Source organism: Marmota flaviventris, chromosome 11 (assembly GCF_047511675.1).
Source record: "Marmota flaviventris isolate mMarFla1 chromosome 11, mMarFla1.hap1, whole genome shotgun sequence".
Classification (NCBI taxonomy): domain Eukaryota; kingdom Metazoa; phylum Chordata; class Mammalia; order Rodentia; family Sciuridae; genus Marmota; species Marmota flaviventris.
In genome coordinates, this window is record NC_092508.1 from 72,491,612 (window position 1) to 72,507,639 (window position 16,028).

The 16,028-nt window shown below is 35.5% G+C and overlaps 1 protein-coding gene and 1 non-coding gene across 7 annotated transcripts in view; both read right to left on the bottom strand.

Annotated features, from left to right (window-relative positions):
- The window catches only part of Pkp4 (plakophilin 4), a 244,136-nt gene that overhangs the window by 182,195 nt on the left and 45,913 nt on the right, over positions 1-16,028 (bottom strand). The window lies entirely within an intron of this gene.
- Positions 13,804-13,908, bottom strand: LOC114094841 (U6 spliceosomal RNA). Its single transcript, XR_003583142.2, has one exon. It is a non-coding gene; the product is annotated as a U6 spliceosomal RNA (small nuclear RNA).

Below are 16,028 nucleotides of genomic sequence, written 5' to 3' on the forward strand. Positions count from 1 at the left end.
CATTAATCCCCTGATAGGAATTAACTGGATGGTAACTGTAAGCAGGTGAGGTGTGGCTGGAGGAGCTAGGTGAATGAGGGCCTGCCCTTGGAGTTTATATTTTGTCCTTGTTGCAGAGCTCTCTCTGTCCTGCTCGGTTCCATGTCCTCATGTGCTTTCCTTCGCCACACCCTTCTGCCATGGTGTCTGCCTCACCTCGCAGCCAGAGCAGCAGAATCAGTCATCTTTAGACTAAGACCTCTCAAACTGTGAGCCCCCAAATGGTCACAGCAGCCAAAAAGCCAACACAGTACCTATTAAAGAAGAAAGGCAACAACCACCCTATGGCAGAGCCACAATAATCAGAGATAAAGTCCACTATAAAGGATACATGTAGAAATATTCAGTTATGGACAGAAGCTTACTATGAAGAGCAACAGGCTCATATCAGTCTAAATGCAATCAGCAGTGGAGATTTAGAGCTTTTCCCACACAGTATCCCACATTCAAGGAGTTCTATGCATCCCAAGGTCCCAAATACCATTATCTTATCAGACTGCTTAAAACAATGCACTTCCTCTGCTCTTTTGAGATCTATGAGAGAAACAAAAGAAGTTTGAACAGGGAATCAATGTTAATGTCAGAAAACTGATGGTCACAAAACAACTGAAAAATACTAAACTAAAAAGCCAAAGTCTATGTCTCTATCAAGGCCTTCAATTCATTCTTCCAAGGAGTAAAATTTTTCAAGTAGGGAAAGTTAAGCAAGGGATTGAGCTGGAAAGTATCAGGTGAAACACATCAGAAAGAATTAGTTGGAATAGTTTCATGTTGCCATCCATGACTGAGTCCCAGTTTCATGGCACTCAGTTGATCTTCACCACTGTGATAAACCATGTGGCTTTCAACTTACCTTTGACATACAACTGCCACAGGCAGCCACTGAAATTACATCACAACAAAGCCATCCCATTAACAGCATAAACTTATCTTCATACTTTACAGTGGTCAATCATACAAGAAATGCTGAGAAACAATCAGGTCTCTCTCTGCATTTAATCCATGTTTCTTGATTTGGTAAGTGGTACTAATCATTTATGGATCCATAGATCTAAACCACTGCAAAATATATGGAGCAAGATAAATATACAAAATGTAGACATGCCCAGGTGATAAGTATGTGAAGTTGACCTTCAAAGCCAAAGAAAGAACAGGAGTCAGTCAATGGCCAGATGGAGCAGACTTTATGATCACCTGGGAATTCAACTGATTGTTTCCCACCCCTTTTGTCCATAATACCATACTGTTATTCAGAAGTGGTGGCAGCAATCTAAAAAGAACATGCCCTGTAAAGTGGGTGCAATCATCAAGAATGGCCACTAAATAAACAGTACTTTTAGAAAACTCTTAGCAGTTCTTTTCTTAACCGCTTTTGATATATCTTCCCTAGTGAAAAATAAAACATTTTAACCAGCAGTTGGCTGGCCCATCATCCTAAAAGTACACAAGGTGAAATTACATCTACAGGAACTTCTTGGCAAAATTTCACATAAACACATTAGTCAGAGGAAAGAGGAAAAAGTTTCATTCTAATGTTCCTTTCTGATTCTCTTCAGGATGTTACAATATTTCAATTAACAAAGTTTTACTAAAAGGTTGAAAATAAAGATACTTGTCATTTTTTATTTATTTTAAAGATACTTAAGTAAATTTTTAAGAGGTAATTGTGTTATTTCTCCAGCATATTTCAAAAACAACAAAGAGCTAACAGTATTTAAATATAGAAGAAAGCCTATTGCCAAGAAAACCACAGGATGCAGTGATGCACATCTGTAATCCCAGCAGTTTGTGAGGCTAAGGCAGGAGGATCACAAGTTCAAAGCCAGCCACTTAGTGAGGCCCTAATAAACTCAGTGAGACCCTGTCTCTAAATAAAATATTAAAAAAAGGTCTGGAGATGTGGCTCAGTGTTTAAGCAACCCTGGGTTCAATCCCTTGCACAAAAAAAAAAAAAAAAAAAAGGAGGAGGCCTGGTACTGAATACATTAGTAATCCAAAAGCACTTTTCAAAAGCCCTGAGGTTACTGACACCTATCTAAATATTTTTGTGGTTAAAGTATATGTTAGCAACATATACTTAAGATCTAATAAAAACAATAGCTTCAAAGAACTCTAGAAATGGGAAGAACCTTGAAGATTATCTAGTTGAGTGGTTTTCCAAATTCCTCATTTTCTGAACCCTTTTTTTTTTTCTAAATAATATTGAAAGGAACACCAACACATAACAACATACAAACACAGGAGTTGCTCCTCCTGGGCTACCTTTGTCTTAACTACAACCAGTGCTGAGGCTTCCCAAAGCTTGGAGGAGGCCCAAAATGTCAAGGGTCACACTGTACAGCAAGGTGACCGGAAGCTCTGAGCTGAGATACTACCTGCCCACTGTCTTTCTCTTGGGAGCACGCTTCTTAAGGCAGGACTCTTTCAATTAAATGGCTGACCAAAACAGTACAATTCTAAAAGAAGTATGAATCAGTTCCCATGTGATTCAAAAGTACTTTCTTCACATTTCACAATCAATATTTTCAGAATTCACGTTTTATAGTATAGCTTGAAGGAAAAATTTCAGGCTTATTATTATGGTTTGGATCTGGAATATTCCCCAAAGGCTCATGTGTTGAATACTTGCTTCTAATACAGTAATGATTAGAGGTGGGGTTTGGGGAAGTGATAGATCATAAGGACTTTGACCTCATTAATATATTATTCCATAGAAGGATTCACAGATGAATGGACTATAGGGAAGTGATAGAAAGGTAGATGGTAGAATCTAGCTGGAGGGAGTGTGTCCTTGGGGGCGTGTCCTTGAAGACTATGCCTCATTCTGCCCCCTCTCTGCTTCCTGGCTTCCATAGGTGAAGGCTTTCCTCTGCCACACCCTTCCACCAGGATGTTTCTGCCTCACTCAGGTCTAAAAGCAATGGAGCCAGCTGACTATGGACTGAAATCTCTAAAACCAGGAGCCAAAATAAACTTTTCCTGCTTTAAGTTGGCTCTCTCAGGTATCTGGTCACAGTTACGGACGGCTGACTAGCACACTTATTATTTTCCAAATGTTTTACTTAATGTTTCAAAATGAGTGCTATTAGAACATGAAAATATGTACCAGAGTATTCAGAAGTTTCCCTCTGAAGAGTATCTGCTGGCAGAGAGGTGGGCCTTCAGGCCCTACCTCTTGCACCTTCCAGAAACAGCAGCACTCTGCTCCTCCTTCCAATTGCATTTGCAGTTGCTATTCCAGGTTGTGGCATGTACCTTGTCCCAGCTCTTTGTTTCTTACCTCAGGCTGCTGAGTCAACTTACCTGAGAAACCTTCCTTGAACCCCTCCCTCACCAACTCCCTCCTGGCCAGTATAACAAACATTCACTCCTTTTTCCTCACTCAACTTAAAGCACTTATTGCCACCTGATATATTTGTCTCATCACCCCTCACCTTGAATATAAGCTACATGAGTACAGAAGAGACTTTGTTCACTGGTTTATCAAAAGCTATAGTAGTTCCAGGCAGCACACTACAGGAGGAAAAACCTGGTCCTCTGGAAAGCCCTGGCCACATGATGTTGGCTCAGCATTGATTCTTATCCCCACTGAACTCCAGGAGTTCCTAAGGGGTTGTGTTTGGTTTTCCTGGTTGGCCTATGTTTAAGGAGTAGGTAGAATCTTAAGGCTTTGATGATCACTTCTAGGTTACCTGCTAAAAATCTGATTCTTGAACGCTGAGCTCAGTTTTGATTTTCATGTCTCTTAGATATCAATAGAGAGCCCTCTCAGATGCTCAAACTCAGCATACTCAGAGCTGAATTCATGGTCTTCCTAAACCTGTCTGGCTTACAGAGTACCTGGGTCTGAAACCATTCAAAATAGTTATCAAATTCATTCTTTGTCAAGTAAGCAGGAATAGTATAAAACTATTTTATAACTTAAATCATGCTAGTCAGGAACATGACAGGAATGGAGCTTTCTCTTAAATTCTACCTGCAAAGACTATTAAACTCTTCAGTACACTTTCTACCATGGAAGAAGAATTTTTGTTAAGACGTACTATACAAATGGTAACTTGGCAATCTATTATAACCCTTACCTGTTTCAATAAAGAGGACAGCCATTAAAAACAAAAATGAGAGATCACTGAAATTGCTGAAAAAATATTATGAAAATATTTAATATATTTGAAACTTTCATAATAAATTTTGTTAGAATATAACAAAGAATTGGAAATTCCTTTGAATTTATAACAAGTGTATAAAAGTAGTATCTAATTTACTATATGCTTATAATTCAGATAAGGTGGCAAAGCTTTCTTAATTAAAATTATAAAAACATTTAGAAGATCACAAGGCCAACTTGAATAAGTGAACCCAGTTCATTCCCGAAGAGACTTTAAGTTACTATTCTAGTAACTAATTATGTGCTACTAATAACAAGAGTGAAGGCTTAATTTTATGTTTAATTTGACTCCTATTCTTGCTGGTAGAAGGGCTAAACTATCAGGGAGATCATGATCCTTCATGATTATAAGCATGAGAAACGCAGAAATGGTAAAGATCAATAAATCAGACAACTCTCAGATATTTAATGTAGGATCAGTCAAGTTTTTAAAGAGTAAATGAATTACATTAGGAGAAAGTAAGTTGTTTCTTTGCTTATGCATTCCAACATTTTCTGAGCATCCCTCAGTATCAGGTACTTTACAGGAACCTGTTTATATTGTTTTCCTAATTTTACTACAAAGTTGATAGTATAAAAATCATTGGGAAAGCTAAATTTGCTACCTCTCAAATTATTAAAGAAATTAGCAAATGTACATTGGGTCATCTGCCAAGTTATACCAGTCATACTGTTAGAAGTATATAAATTCAAATCAAGTAAGTAAAACGCCATATCCCCCAAACAGCAAGAAAGCTAATATGGGTTAAAATGAACTTAAATATGATTTGTTAACTATAAAATCTATGGTAAATTTTTCCTATGTTCTCTTATATCTTAAATTCATTACATTTGAAAAGCACAATAAATTACTATTTATGTTCCTGGAGAAGATGGCAGATTAGAGAAAGGATGTATTTCCCAGTTATTCCTTAGCACCAGACTTATAAACTAGGGAAACTGTCCTCAACAAGGTGGGTAACTAAGGGAACTCATTGAAACTTAATACTGGACTGTAAAAGAAACCCCGTAAACACAGAAATTCAGAAACTTTGAACAAAATATAATTAATACTTCAGAGATGTGCCAGCTTGGCTGTAATGGCTGAGGGGAATGGGGAGTGCAAGCAAAGAAAGAAGACAGCCTGGCTGGTGGATTAAAAATAAAAATTGGCTTGGGGAAACCTGTAGATTAGAAAGGAAAGCTAAACAATGGACAGAGTCCCTGGGGGAAGTGGTTCAGTGAAAACCAACCCCTCCTCCCAAAAAAGTGCTGGACCCAGGGATGGATGGCTCAGCAGGAAACAGGATCACTGGCATGGAAAGCCTTTGTGGGCACTGAAACTGGCCACCAGTGCAGGAATCATCTATAAGCATTGTGCAGCAGTGAGCAGACACAGGAGACTGGGACCTCATAAAGAAAGTTGCCAGTAGTTGCCTCTTATGATCCCCAGTGTGTGCCTGAACCAGAGTGACTAAAATAGGCACAAAGAAAACTGTACCTGGATCACACAAGTTCTGGATACTAAGGGAAGAAAGTTCCCTTTGTTGCTGGTGCCTCATAAGCACTCTTGGGAAAACACCTATAGAGGCCACAGAGGAGCGTCTGTATTCTAGTGTAGATACCCAGTATTTCATATTCATAGCAGTGAAGGTGAGACCTGTGGAGTCCCTATGCCCTAAAAATGGATTTTACCAGAGGCCCTGGAGATCCAGACATCCTGTAGAGACCAGCATTTCCCCAGCAAAAGCAGGCATGGATCAAATCTCAAATACTCACCAACAGAGTTCCAAAGTTCAGTCAGTACTAAATCCCAACTACTGGAACTTCTAATTTTGAACTCTGTGCCAGTCCCCCTATAGGAATACACAATTTCTCAGCACACCCCAGTTTTTCCCACCATATATCAGGAGATTAAAAGCCCAGATCTACTATAACCAGCTGTGGCCCCTAGCCACAATGGCTGGAAGTTAGTGAGGAACACAAAGACATTGCACTTAACAACACTCAGTCCTTGACCCAAGGGTGGCAAAGTAAGAAATTAAGAATGAAAATCCATCCCTACCAAGAGGGAAACAAGCCTTTTTATTTCTCATTATGATTTTTTTCTCTTGTTCTTATCTTTTGCTATTATTTTTTTATCTCCATAGTACACCCATTTAAAAAATATTTTTTTATTACTACATGACCAGTGTAATTCCACATCATGTACAAGCAGAAGAATGAGAAGTTATACTCCATTTATTTATGATGTATCAAAATGGATTCTACTGTCATGTATAACTATTTAGACTTAAAAAAACTTCAAAGTTTTTTTCAAACATTATTCAATTATATTTTCTTATTTTTAATATTTTCCATTCTGCAAGACATTTTTTGTATTTTATTTGTGTGTAGGTGTGTAAGTTCTGTGCCAACAGGTTCAAAAATACGCACATATATTTTCATATAATTTTAGTTTCACTTTAACTGCTTTGCTCTGCACCTGTTTATTATTTAGTCTTGGTTTGACATAGGAGGTATAATTATATGTGGGTTTGAGTTGTTTTGATCTTACATTTGCTTGTTTGCACCTTGCTTTCTGTCCCTATTATTGCCCCTTAATCAATATCTTCCCCCACAGACAGTCAAATTTTCCTTTTCCTCTTCCTTTCTTTTGTTTTGTTAATTACTTTTAGTTAATTATTTATTCTCTCCTTACAGTTGACATCTGCTACCTATCTTCTGTCTCTCTCATGATAACTTTTTAACTAATTCAAACTTTCTCTTCCCTTCCTTTATGCAGTTTATGAAATTCCTAGCCTGTTCATGTTATTGTGATTATTAATACAGTAGAAGACATAACAGATACCTACCATCTAATGCCTGATCCAGTTCACAGTTTTAATTGTTGATACTGTTCTTAAATACTGATCTCACCAATATTATGTGGGTGGCAAATAGTGTTACAGATGTCAAAGTAGACACTGGAAATTTATCTTAAGGCTGACTATCTGTTGCTAACATTACTGTGATTCCTGGCTGTCCCCTTCCTATAAGAGGGGCTGGAAAGTGATTGTGACTCTTCAAGTTCACAGAGATCCTGCTGCAGAGCAATACCCACAACTCAACTAAGTTACATTGAATCTCTCCTCACCTGAGGCTCAGCATTAATTAATATTACACAGAAATGGGGAGAAAAAACTCCATACCAACAAATAGGCCACAAGGAGGAACAACCAAAGAGATTCCTCAAGCCACACCCATGGGCATTTACTTATATATCAAAAACAGAGGGTAGTCAGAGAACACAAAAGGAAACAACACACAAAAAGACACATATATATAAAAAGAAGGGGAGCCCATCTCAATTGATGCAAAAGTCCAAGATCTCTGAAAACATGGGAAAACAGGCAAAGAATTCCCTCCCCAACCAAATTCAGAATCACCCAACAAAGAATATGGAAGAAGATGAAATTCCAGAGAAAGATTATTTAAAAAACTGATTATAAAAATGTTCAGGGAATTAAACAAAGACCCAAGGAATGAATAAAGAAAGCAGATAACGAAGACAAAAGACCATTTCAATGAAGAAACAGAGATATTGAAAAAATACCAATCAAAACTCCTGGAAATGAAAGACACATGAACAAAATTAAAAATTCACTTTAAAGCATCACCAATAGATTAGAATGCTAAGAAAACAGAACGTCATACAGTGAAGACAGTGTATAGGAATTTAAACACTCAGTATGCAGTAAAAAAAAAATTAAACGACCATGACCAGAATATACAAGAACTCTGGGATACATGAGAACATGGAGACACAGGGTAAAGGTATAAAGAACATTTTCAATGAAATGGTAACAGGAAACTTTCCCCATATCAGAAATAAAATAGACATCAACATATAGAAGCATGCAGAACCCCAAATAGACAGATCAGAAAAGAAATTCTCCAGGACATGTCAAAATCAAAATGATTAACATAGAAAATAAGGAAAGAATATTAAAACCTGTAAGAAAAAAAAGTCAGGTCGCATTTAAAACCAAACTAATAAGGCTCACCTCTGACTTCTCAACTCAGATTGTAAAATCAAGGAGAATCTAGAATGAGCTATCCAGACATTAAAAGAAAGCAAATGCCAGTCAAACTCTTTCAAAATCATTGAGGAAATAAAAACTTTCCATGACAAGGATAAAGTAAAAAAAAATTCATGACCACTAAGGCCAGCACTACAAAGAATACTCTAAGATATATTGCACACAGAGGAACTTAAAAACAACACCCAAAGTCCCCAAGTAGATGCAGATCATTAAAAGAGTAATCAACTAAATGAAAATCATGACAGAATTAATTACAGCAAATAGATCAAAATGACAGGAAACCACAAACACACATACATAATAATATTTAATGTAAATGGTCTCAATATCCCAGTTAAAAGACACAGATTATCAGAATGGAAAAAAAGAGAAGATCCAACTATATGCTATTTGTAAAAGATGCATCTCATAGGCAAAAGCACTCAAAGGCTGAAGGTAAGAATGGAAAAAAAAAAAATTCCATGCAAATTGAGTCTAAAAACAAATAGGAGTAACTATTCTCCTATCTGACAAGTAAATTTCAAGCATGAATTCCGAAGAGACAAAGAAGGCCACTACGTTCAGGTAAAGGGAACAATCCAATGAGAAGATATAACAATAGCGAACAAATATGGTCCAAATGCACCTAACTGAATAAATAACAACACACTTCTTGACAGGAAATCCCAAATAGACCCCAGTGCAATAATACTGGGTGATTTCACCACACTCTTATCACCAATACAGATAATTCAAACATAAAATCTATAAAGATATTACTAAATTAAATAATACTATAAAATCAAATGGACCTAATGAACATCTACAGAATAGTTTACCCAAAATAGGTGAATTTACCTTCTTTTGGTAATGGAATCTTTTGCTTATGGAATCTTCTCCAAAATGAACTATATTGTAGGTTACAATTTTAAATCTTAGTAAATACAAAATAATTATATAAATAAATAAATTTTTAAAAGGACATAATTTAATATAATCCTGGTAGAAATCAATAACAGGAAAATATTAGAAACCACATAAACACATAAGATTGGACAATAATCTTTTAAATGAAGAATGGATCACAGAAAAGTTAGAGAAGAAATTGAGAAATTTTTAGATACAAATGAGAACAGAGATACAGTCTATCAAAATCTCTGGAATAACATGAAATAAGTTGTACAAGGAAAATTTATAGCACCAACTGTCTACATTTAAAAAAATGTAGAGAAATTCCAAATAAATAAGCTTATGCTCCACCTCAAGATCTTAGAAAAGAACAAACTAATTCCAAAATCAGCAGAAGATAGGAAATAATTAATTAAGATCAGAGCCAAAATTAATGAAATTCAGAATTTAAAAAAACACAAAGAATCAATGCAACAAAGATGTAGTAGATGCAAAAATCTTAATAAAATATTAGCAAACCACATTCAAAAACACATGAAGAAGATAGTACACCAAGATAAAGTGAGTTTCATCCCAGAAACACAAGGTTGGCTAAACATATGCAAATCATTAATTGTAATTCACCAATTAAACAGAATTAGGGACAAGAACCATATGATCATCTCAGTAGATGCAGAAAAGGCCTCTGATAACAGCAGACATTCATGTTTAAAAAGACTAGGTAAACTAGGAATAGAAGAAACTTACCTTCACTAATCCAAAGTCAATATATCATACTAAATGAAGAAAAACTGAAAACATTTCAGTTAAGATCAGGAAGAAGACAAGGTTGTTCACTCTCAATACTTAAATTCAATGAGATTCTCGAAACTCTAACCACAGCAATCAGGCAATAGAAGGAAATTAAAGGGCTACAAATAGGAAAAGTAAAAGTATCTCTGCTGATGATATTATCTTATATCTATAAGACTCAAAAAAACCCAAAAATCTCTCTACCAGATGACTTCTGCATCTGATAAATGAATTCAGCAAACTAACAGAATACAAAATCAACATACATAAATCAATAGCTTCCCAATACTCTGACAGATATTTTGCTAAGAAACCATCCTTTCCCAATAACCTGAAAAAAATATGGAAATAAATCTAAGCAAGGAGGAGAACGATCTCTACAATGAAATTTATAGAAAACTGAAAACCCTAAAGATCTTCGAAGATGGAAAGACTTCCATGCTCTTGAACAGGGAGAATCTATACTGTCAAAATGGCCATACTATGAAAAGCAATATACATTATTCAATGCAATACCCATTGAAATATCAATGACATTTTTCACAGAAATAGAAGAAAAAAAAAGTCCTTAAATTCATTTGGAAGAATAAGAGACCCAAAGTAGCTAAAGCAATCCTGAGCAAGAAGAGCAATGCTCCTGGTATCACAATACCAGATCTTAAATTATATTATGGAGCTATAGTAATAAATACAGCATGGTATTGGCATCAAAATAGACATAAAGACCAATGGAACAGAATAGAAGTCAGAGACAAAACCACATACTTATACCCATTTGATACTTGACAAAGATGCCAAAAATATATGTTGGAGAAAAGAAAGCCTTCTAAACAAATGGAGCTGGGAAAATTGCATATCCATATATGGAAAAATGAAATTAGATACCCATCTCTTACCCTGCACAAAAGTCAAATCAAACAGGACCAAAGACCAGGTATTTGACCAGAAATCTTGAAACTGCTAGATGAAAACACAGTCAAAACTCCATCTCAAAGGTACGGACACTGATTTCCTTAACAGGACCCCTAAAAGCTCAAGAAATAATACCAAAAATTAATACATAGGATGCCATTAAATTAAAAAGCTTCTGTACAGCAAAGAAAAAGTTTAATTGCATGAAGAGAGAGCCTACAGAATGGTTGAAATATCTTTGCCAGCTGCTCCTCTGATAGGGTATTAATACTCAGAATAAAAAAAAAAAAACCTAACACCAAATAAATAAATAAATAACCCAATCAAATGGGGAAAATAACTAAACAGATACTTCTCAAAATAAGAAATACAAATGGCTAACACATATATGACAAAATGTTCAATATCTCTAGCAATCAGGGAAATGCAAATAAAACTATTCTGAGATTTTAACTCACTCCATTCAAAATATGGCAATTATCAAGAATACAAATATTAATAAATGCTGGTGAGGATGTGGGAAAAAAGGTGCATGCATGCATTGTTGAAGGGAATGCAAATTAGTACAACTCTCAGGAAAGCAGTATGAAAGTCCTAAAAAATTAGGAATAGAACCACAACATGATTCAGCTACCCCACTACTCAATATATATCCAAAAGAACTAAAGTCAGTATACTATAGCAATACAGCCATTTCAATGTTTATAATAGCACAATTCACAAGAGTCAGCTTATGGAATGAGCCCAGATGTCTGTCGATAGGTGAATGAATCAAACAAAGTAATACATATGAACAACAGAATTTTATTCAGCCATAAAGAAGAATAAAATTATGGCATTTGCTGGTACATGTATGGAAATGGAACACATCATGATAAGTGCAATAAGACACACTTAGAAAATCAGGGCAGAAATTTTCTCTCTTATGTGAGAGCTACAACAAAATAAAGAAAAGAAAGCAGGAAATAGGGAGGACATCACAAAGATATTGGGATCTGTAAAGTGGAAGAAGATTGAGAGGGGAAAGAGGAGGAAATATGAAATAAATTTAACAGCATATATCAATATACCACAGGGAATTTCACCTTTATGTATATGTAGAAAGTACCAAACAAAAATAAATAAATGAATGAGTGAAAGGAAGATCAGTGGAATAGAGGAAGGAGCATAGGAGGAAAGAAGAGGGAAAGGAAAGGGAGATAGGGATTGAAATCAAATTCTATGTATATATAATTTTGTCAAAATGAACCCAACTACTATGTATAGTTATAATGCTCTAATTAAAAACAAAAAACAAACAAACAAACAAAAAAAACAGCACTATTTACCAAAAATCCTAAACCAATGATTCTCAAAGTGTGATCTGGCAATATCAGCAACAGCCCACACCTACTGAATCAGAAACTCTAAGAACAGGGCCCAATAATCTGAATTTTAACAATCTATCCAGGTGATTCTGATACACACTGAAGGCTGAGAATCACTATACTAAATAAAAATCATTTAGTAATACAATTAAACAAGTGCTTTTATAACTGTATATGTAAAGATGAAAGTAAGTTTATGTTCATATTTGTAGAAAATTCTATAATAAAAATGGTAGATAATTTCTTCTTTTCAAAATTTGTTCTTTTGGGGCTAGGGATGTGGCTCAAGCAGTAGCACGCTCGCCTGGCATGCATGCGGCCCGGGTTCGATCCTCAGCACCACATACAAACAAAGATGTTGTGTCCACCTAGAACTAATAAATATTAAAAAAAAATTCTCTCTCTAAAAAAAAATTGTTCTTTTTAGATATACATGAAAGTATATTTTGACATAATATACATACATGGAGTATAATATTCTAATTAGAATCCTATTCTTGTGATTATACATCTGGAGTTTCACTGTGGTGTATTCCTATATGAACACAGTGAAGTTATGTCTGATTCATTCCACTGTCTTTCCTATTCCTATCTCCCCTCTTCCCTTCATTCCCCTTTCTCTACTCCAAAGTTGTATTTTTCCTGTCATCCCCCTTGTTCTGTGTTAGTATCCACATATCAGAAAGAACATTCGGCCTTTTTTTTTTTTTTGGGGGGGGGGGAGTGGCTTATTTCACTTAGCATGATAGTTTCTAGATTCATTCATTTACCAGCAAAAGTCACAAAGTCATTCTTTTTTATGGCTGAGTAATAGTCCATTGTGTATATAATACCACATTTTCTTTACCCATTCATCTGTTGAAGGGCACTTTGGTTGGTTCCATAGTTTGGGTATTGTGAGTAGAGCTGTTATAAACATTGATGTGGCTGTATCACTATAGTATGCTGATTTTAACTCCTTTGGATATGTACCAATGAATGGTATAATCAGGTCAAATGGCGATTCTACTCTGTTTTCTGAGAAATTTTCATGCTGCTTTCCATAGTGGTTGCATCAATTTGCAGTCTCACCAACAATGTATGAGTGTCCCCCTTTCCCCACATCCTCACCAACATTTATTATTGCTTATATTCTTGAAAAATGCTATTCTGACTGGAGTGAGATGAAATCTCAGTAATTTTAATTTGCACTTCTCTAATTGCTAGAGATGTCAAACATTTTTTCCATATATTTGTTGACCATTCATATTTTTTCTTCTGTGAAGTCCTATTCAGTTCCTTTGCCCATTTATTGATTGGGTTATTTGGGTTTTTGTTAAAAGAGTTTTGAGTTCTTTATATATCCTAGAGATTAATGTTCTGAGTTACAGGTGGCAAAGATTTACTCCCATTCTGTAGGTTCTCTCTTCATATTCTTAATTTTTTCCTTTGGTGTAAAGAGGCCTTTTAGTTGGACACTGTCCTATTTATTGATTCTTGATTTTACTCCTTGAGCTTTAGGAGTCTTGTTGCAGAAGTCAGTTCTTAAGTGGACATGATGGAGAGTGGGGCTTAAACTTTCTTTTGTATGTACAAAACTATGGAATGCTTCACAGATTTGTCTCATTCTTGTGCAGGGACCATGCTAATCTTCTCTGTATGGTTCCAATTTTAGCATACATGCTGCCAAAGAGAGCATGATAATTTCTTCTTAACAACGCAAATAATACTGCTCTTTTAGGCTCTCAATAATTAACTCAAAAATATTTAATCTACTGAGTTTGATTAAATAGTTTCAAGAAAATGAATGGCATAATAATCTCTGCCTGGGTGTTAAAATTACCAATTACAAAGAAGACGGTTTTAGAATATACAAAGTTTTAACAAAATTTCAATGAACAACGGAAGATCTTAATTTTTGGAAGTAACATTTCAAAACTAAAAGTGTATCCTCACTTTAAGAAAACAATCTGAGGGCTGTGTTGTAGCTCAGTGGTAGAGAGCTTGCATAGCATGTGTGAGTCCCTGGGTTTGATCCCCAGCACCACATAAAACTAAATAAACAAAATAAAGGTACGATTCCATCTACAACTAAAAATATTCTTTAAAAAGGAAAAGGATTTGATAAAATATAAATTTATATCACAATATAATTTCATTTTACAAAGACATTCTTTGCCTTATAAAATTACCTATGGGCTTTAATTTTCCTAACAAGTTTAATGTCTTAGACATTAATATTTTTTTAAAAATCATCAAAATATTTCTGACTCCTCAGGGAAGAAATGAGAAGCAAAATGAGACAAGGGAATCACACACTTAAGTGTTAAGAGTCAGCCACCAATTAAATATGAAACAATTTATAAAGATAAAGCACTACTGAAATTCCTTTTGCTAGATCTTCCACATGAGTTAACGACATATGTCCATGAAATATTAGAAGCATAGCAAGTAGAGTCAACGACTTGAAAATTGCTTACATCATCTGACAAATCTCATTTCCAGGAGCTTTTTCAATTCCTTCACATGTGTTATGGCTCCAACTTTTAATTAGGCTTAAGAATTCCTACAAGGGGAGATTCTAACTGGATTTATACAAAACAGATGTGGATAGAAAAGCTGAGTTACATGACAGGCCTAAGGACTTTAACATGTATTACCAAGAATTCCCACAGTATTCTTAAATATATAAATACAAGACCACAGAACAGAAAGTCTCAAGGATTTGTGCCAAAAGTTTATTTTAAAACATAAAGAGCTTACTATGCTTTTATGAATGCCTTTTATTCTTATAAAAGCCATCTCTAACATATTACAGAAGTTGTACCAATGTAAGCAAACATTCTGCAACACCATAGCTCCTATTAGCATGTGAGTGAACCCAACTAGTTGACTGACTCACTTTGTGTGTCTATCTGGGCCAAGGGTATTTGGTAATTTCCCTAACCGATGAGTTTTTATGTTTTACAAGAGATCAGTTGGGCTGCAGAACTGCAAAGACATCAGGTGGTAGGAGGGAGTTCAACTCTGAAGTGACTTTAGTAATCTACGTGGAGCTGGACCTGAGAGGAAGGTGAAGGGTGAGGAGAAGACACTTCCCTTGAACACAGGTTTGTGCCCTGGAAAAAGGCAGAGATAAGAACCGAAAGAGGCAATCTTGTCATTTGAGTTTTAGTGCTTAAGGGGATTGAAAGACAATTCAAACTAAGGTTTCTAGCCCAGGACACTAACTTGGAAATAAAGACTTCTCTTAAAGCTTCTTTACAAGCTTTTTGGGGAACCCTCCTCCACTAGGAATAGTCTCAGAAGAGATCAGAACCAGAGACTTATGGACCCTATGCTGCAAAGAAGAAATATGGGTGCTAATGGATCTGGGGGTCACTACTGGGTCCATTACCTTATTTCTAGGCATCATCTTCAAGAGTTCTGTTAAGTTTACACCCATCAGCTAAGCCAGGTTGTAACAGTTTCTAAAACATGTTTGCTGACTGGTAGTAGGGACTTGAGATTTTCATGATATTAATCTTTCAAATCCAAGTGGATGGTCTACTCTTCAACATGAAAGCAGTAAAGCAAAGTCAAATAAACAGCTTTCCCCTTTTACTCTATTTTATGTAGTTAAGTGTTTCTACCTTCAAAAAAAAAAAAAATCCAATAAGGATGTAAACATCATCAAATGTGCTTTATAAACATTGTCCAGACACTGCCCAACGTAATCAGACTCTTAAGGTATACATTGTGGAAAGCCCTCTGATTTTATAAATGATTCTGTAGCTGTAAGTATACTAAGGTCTAAAAACTAACTGGGAAGATTGAAGT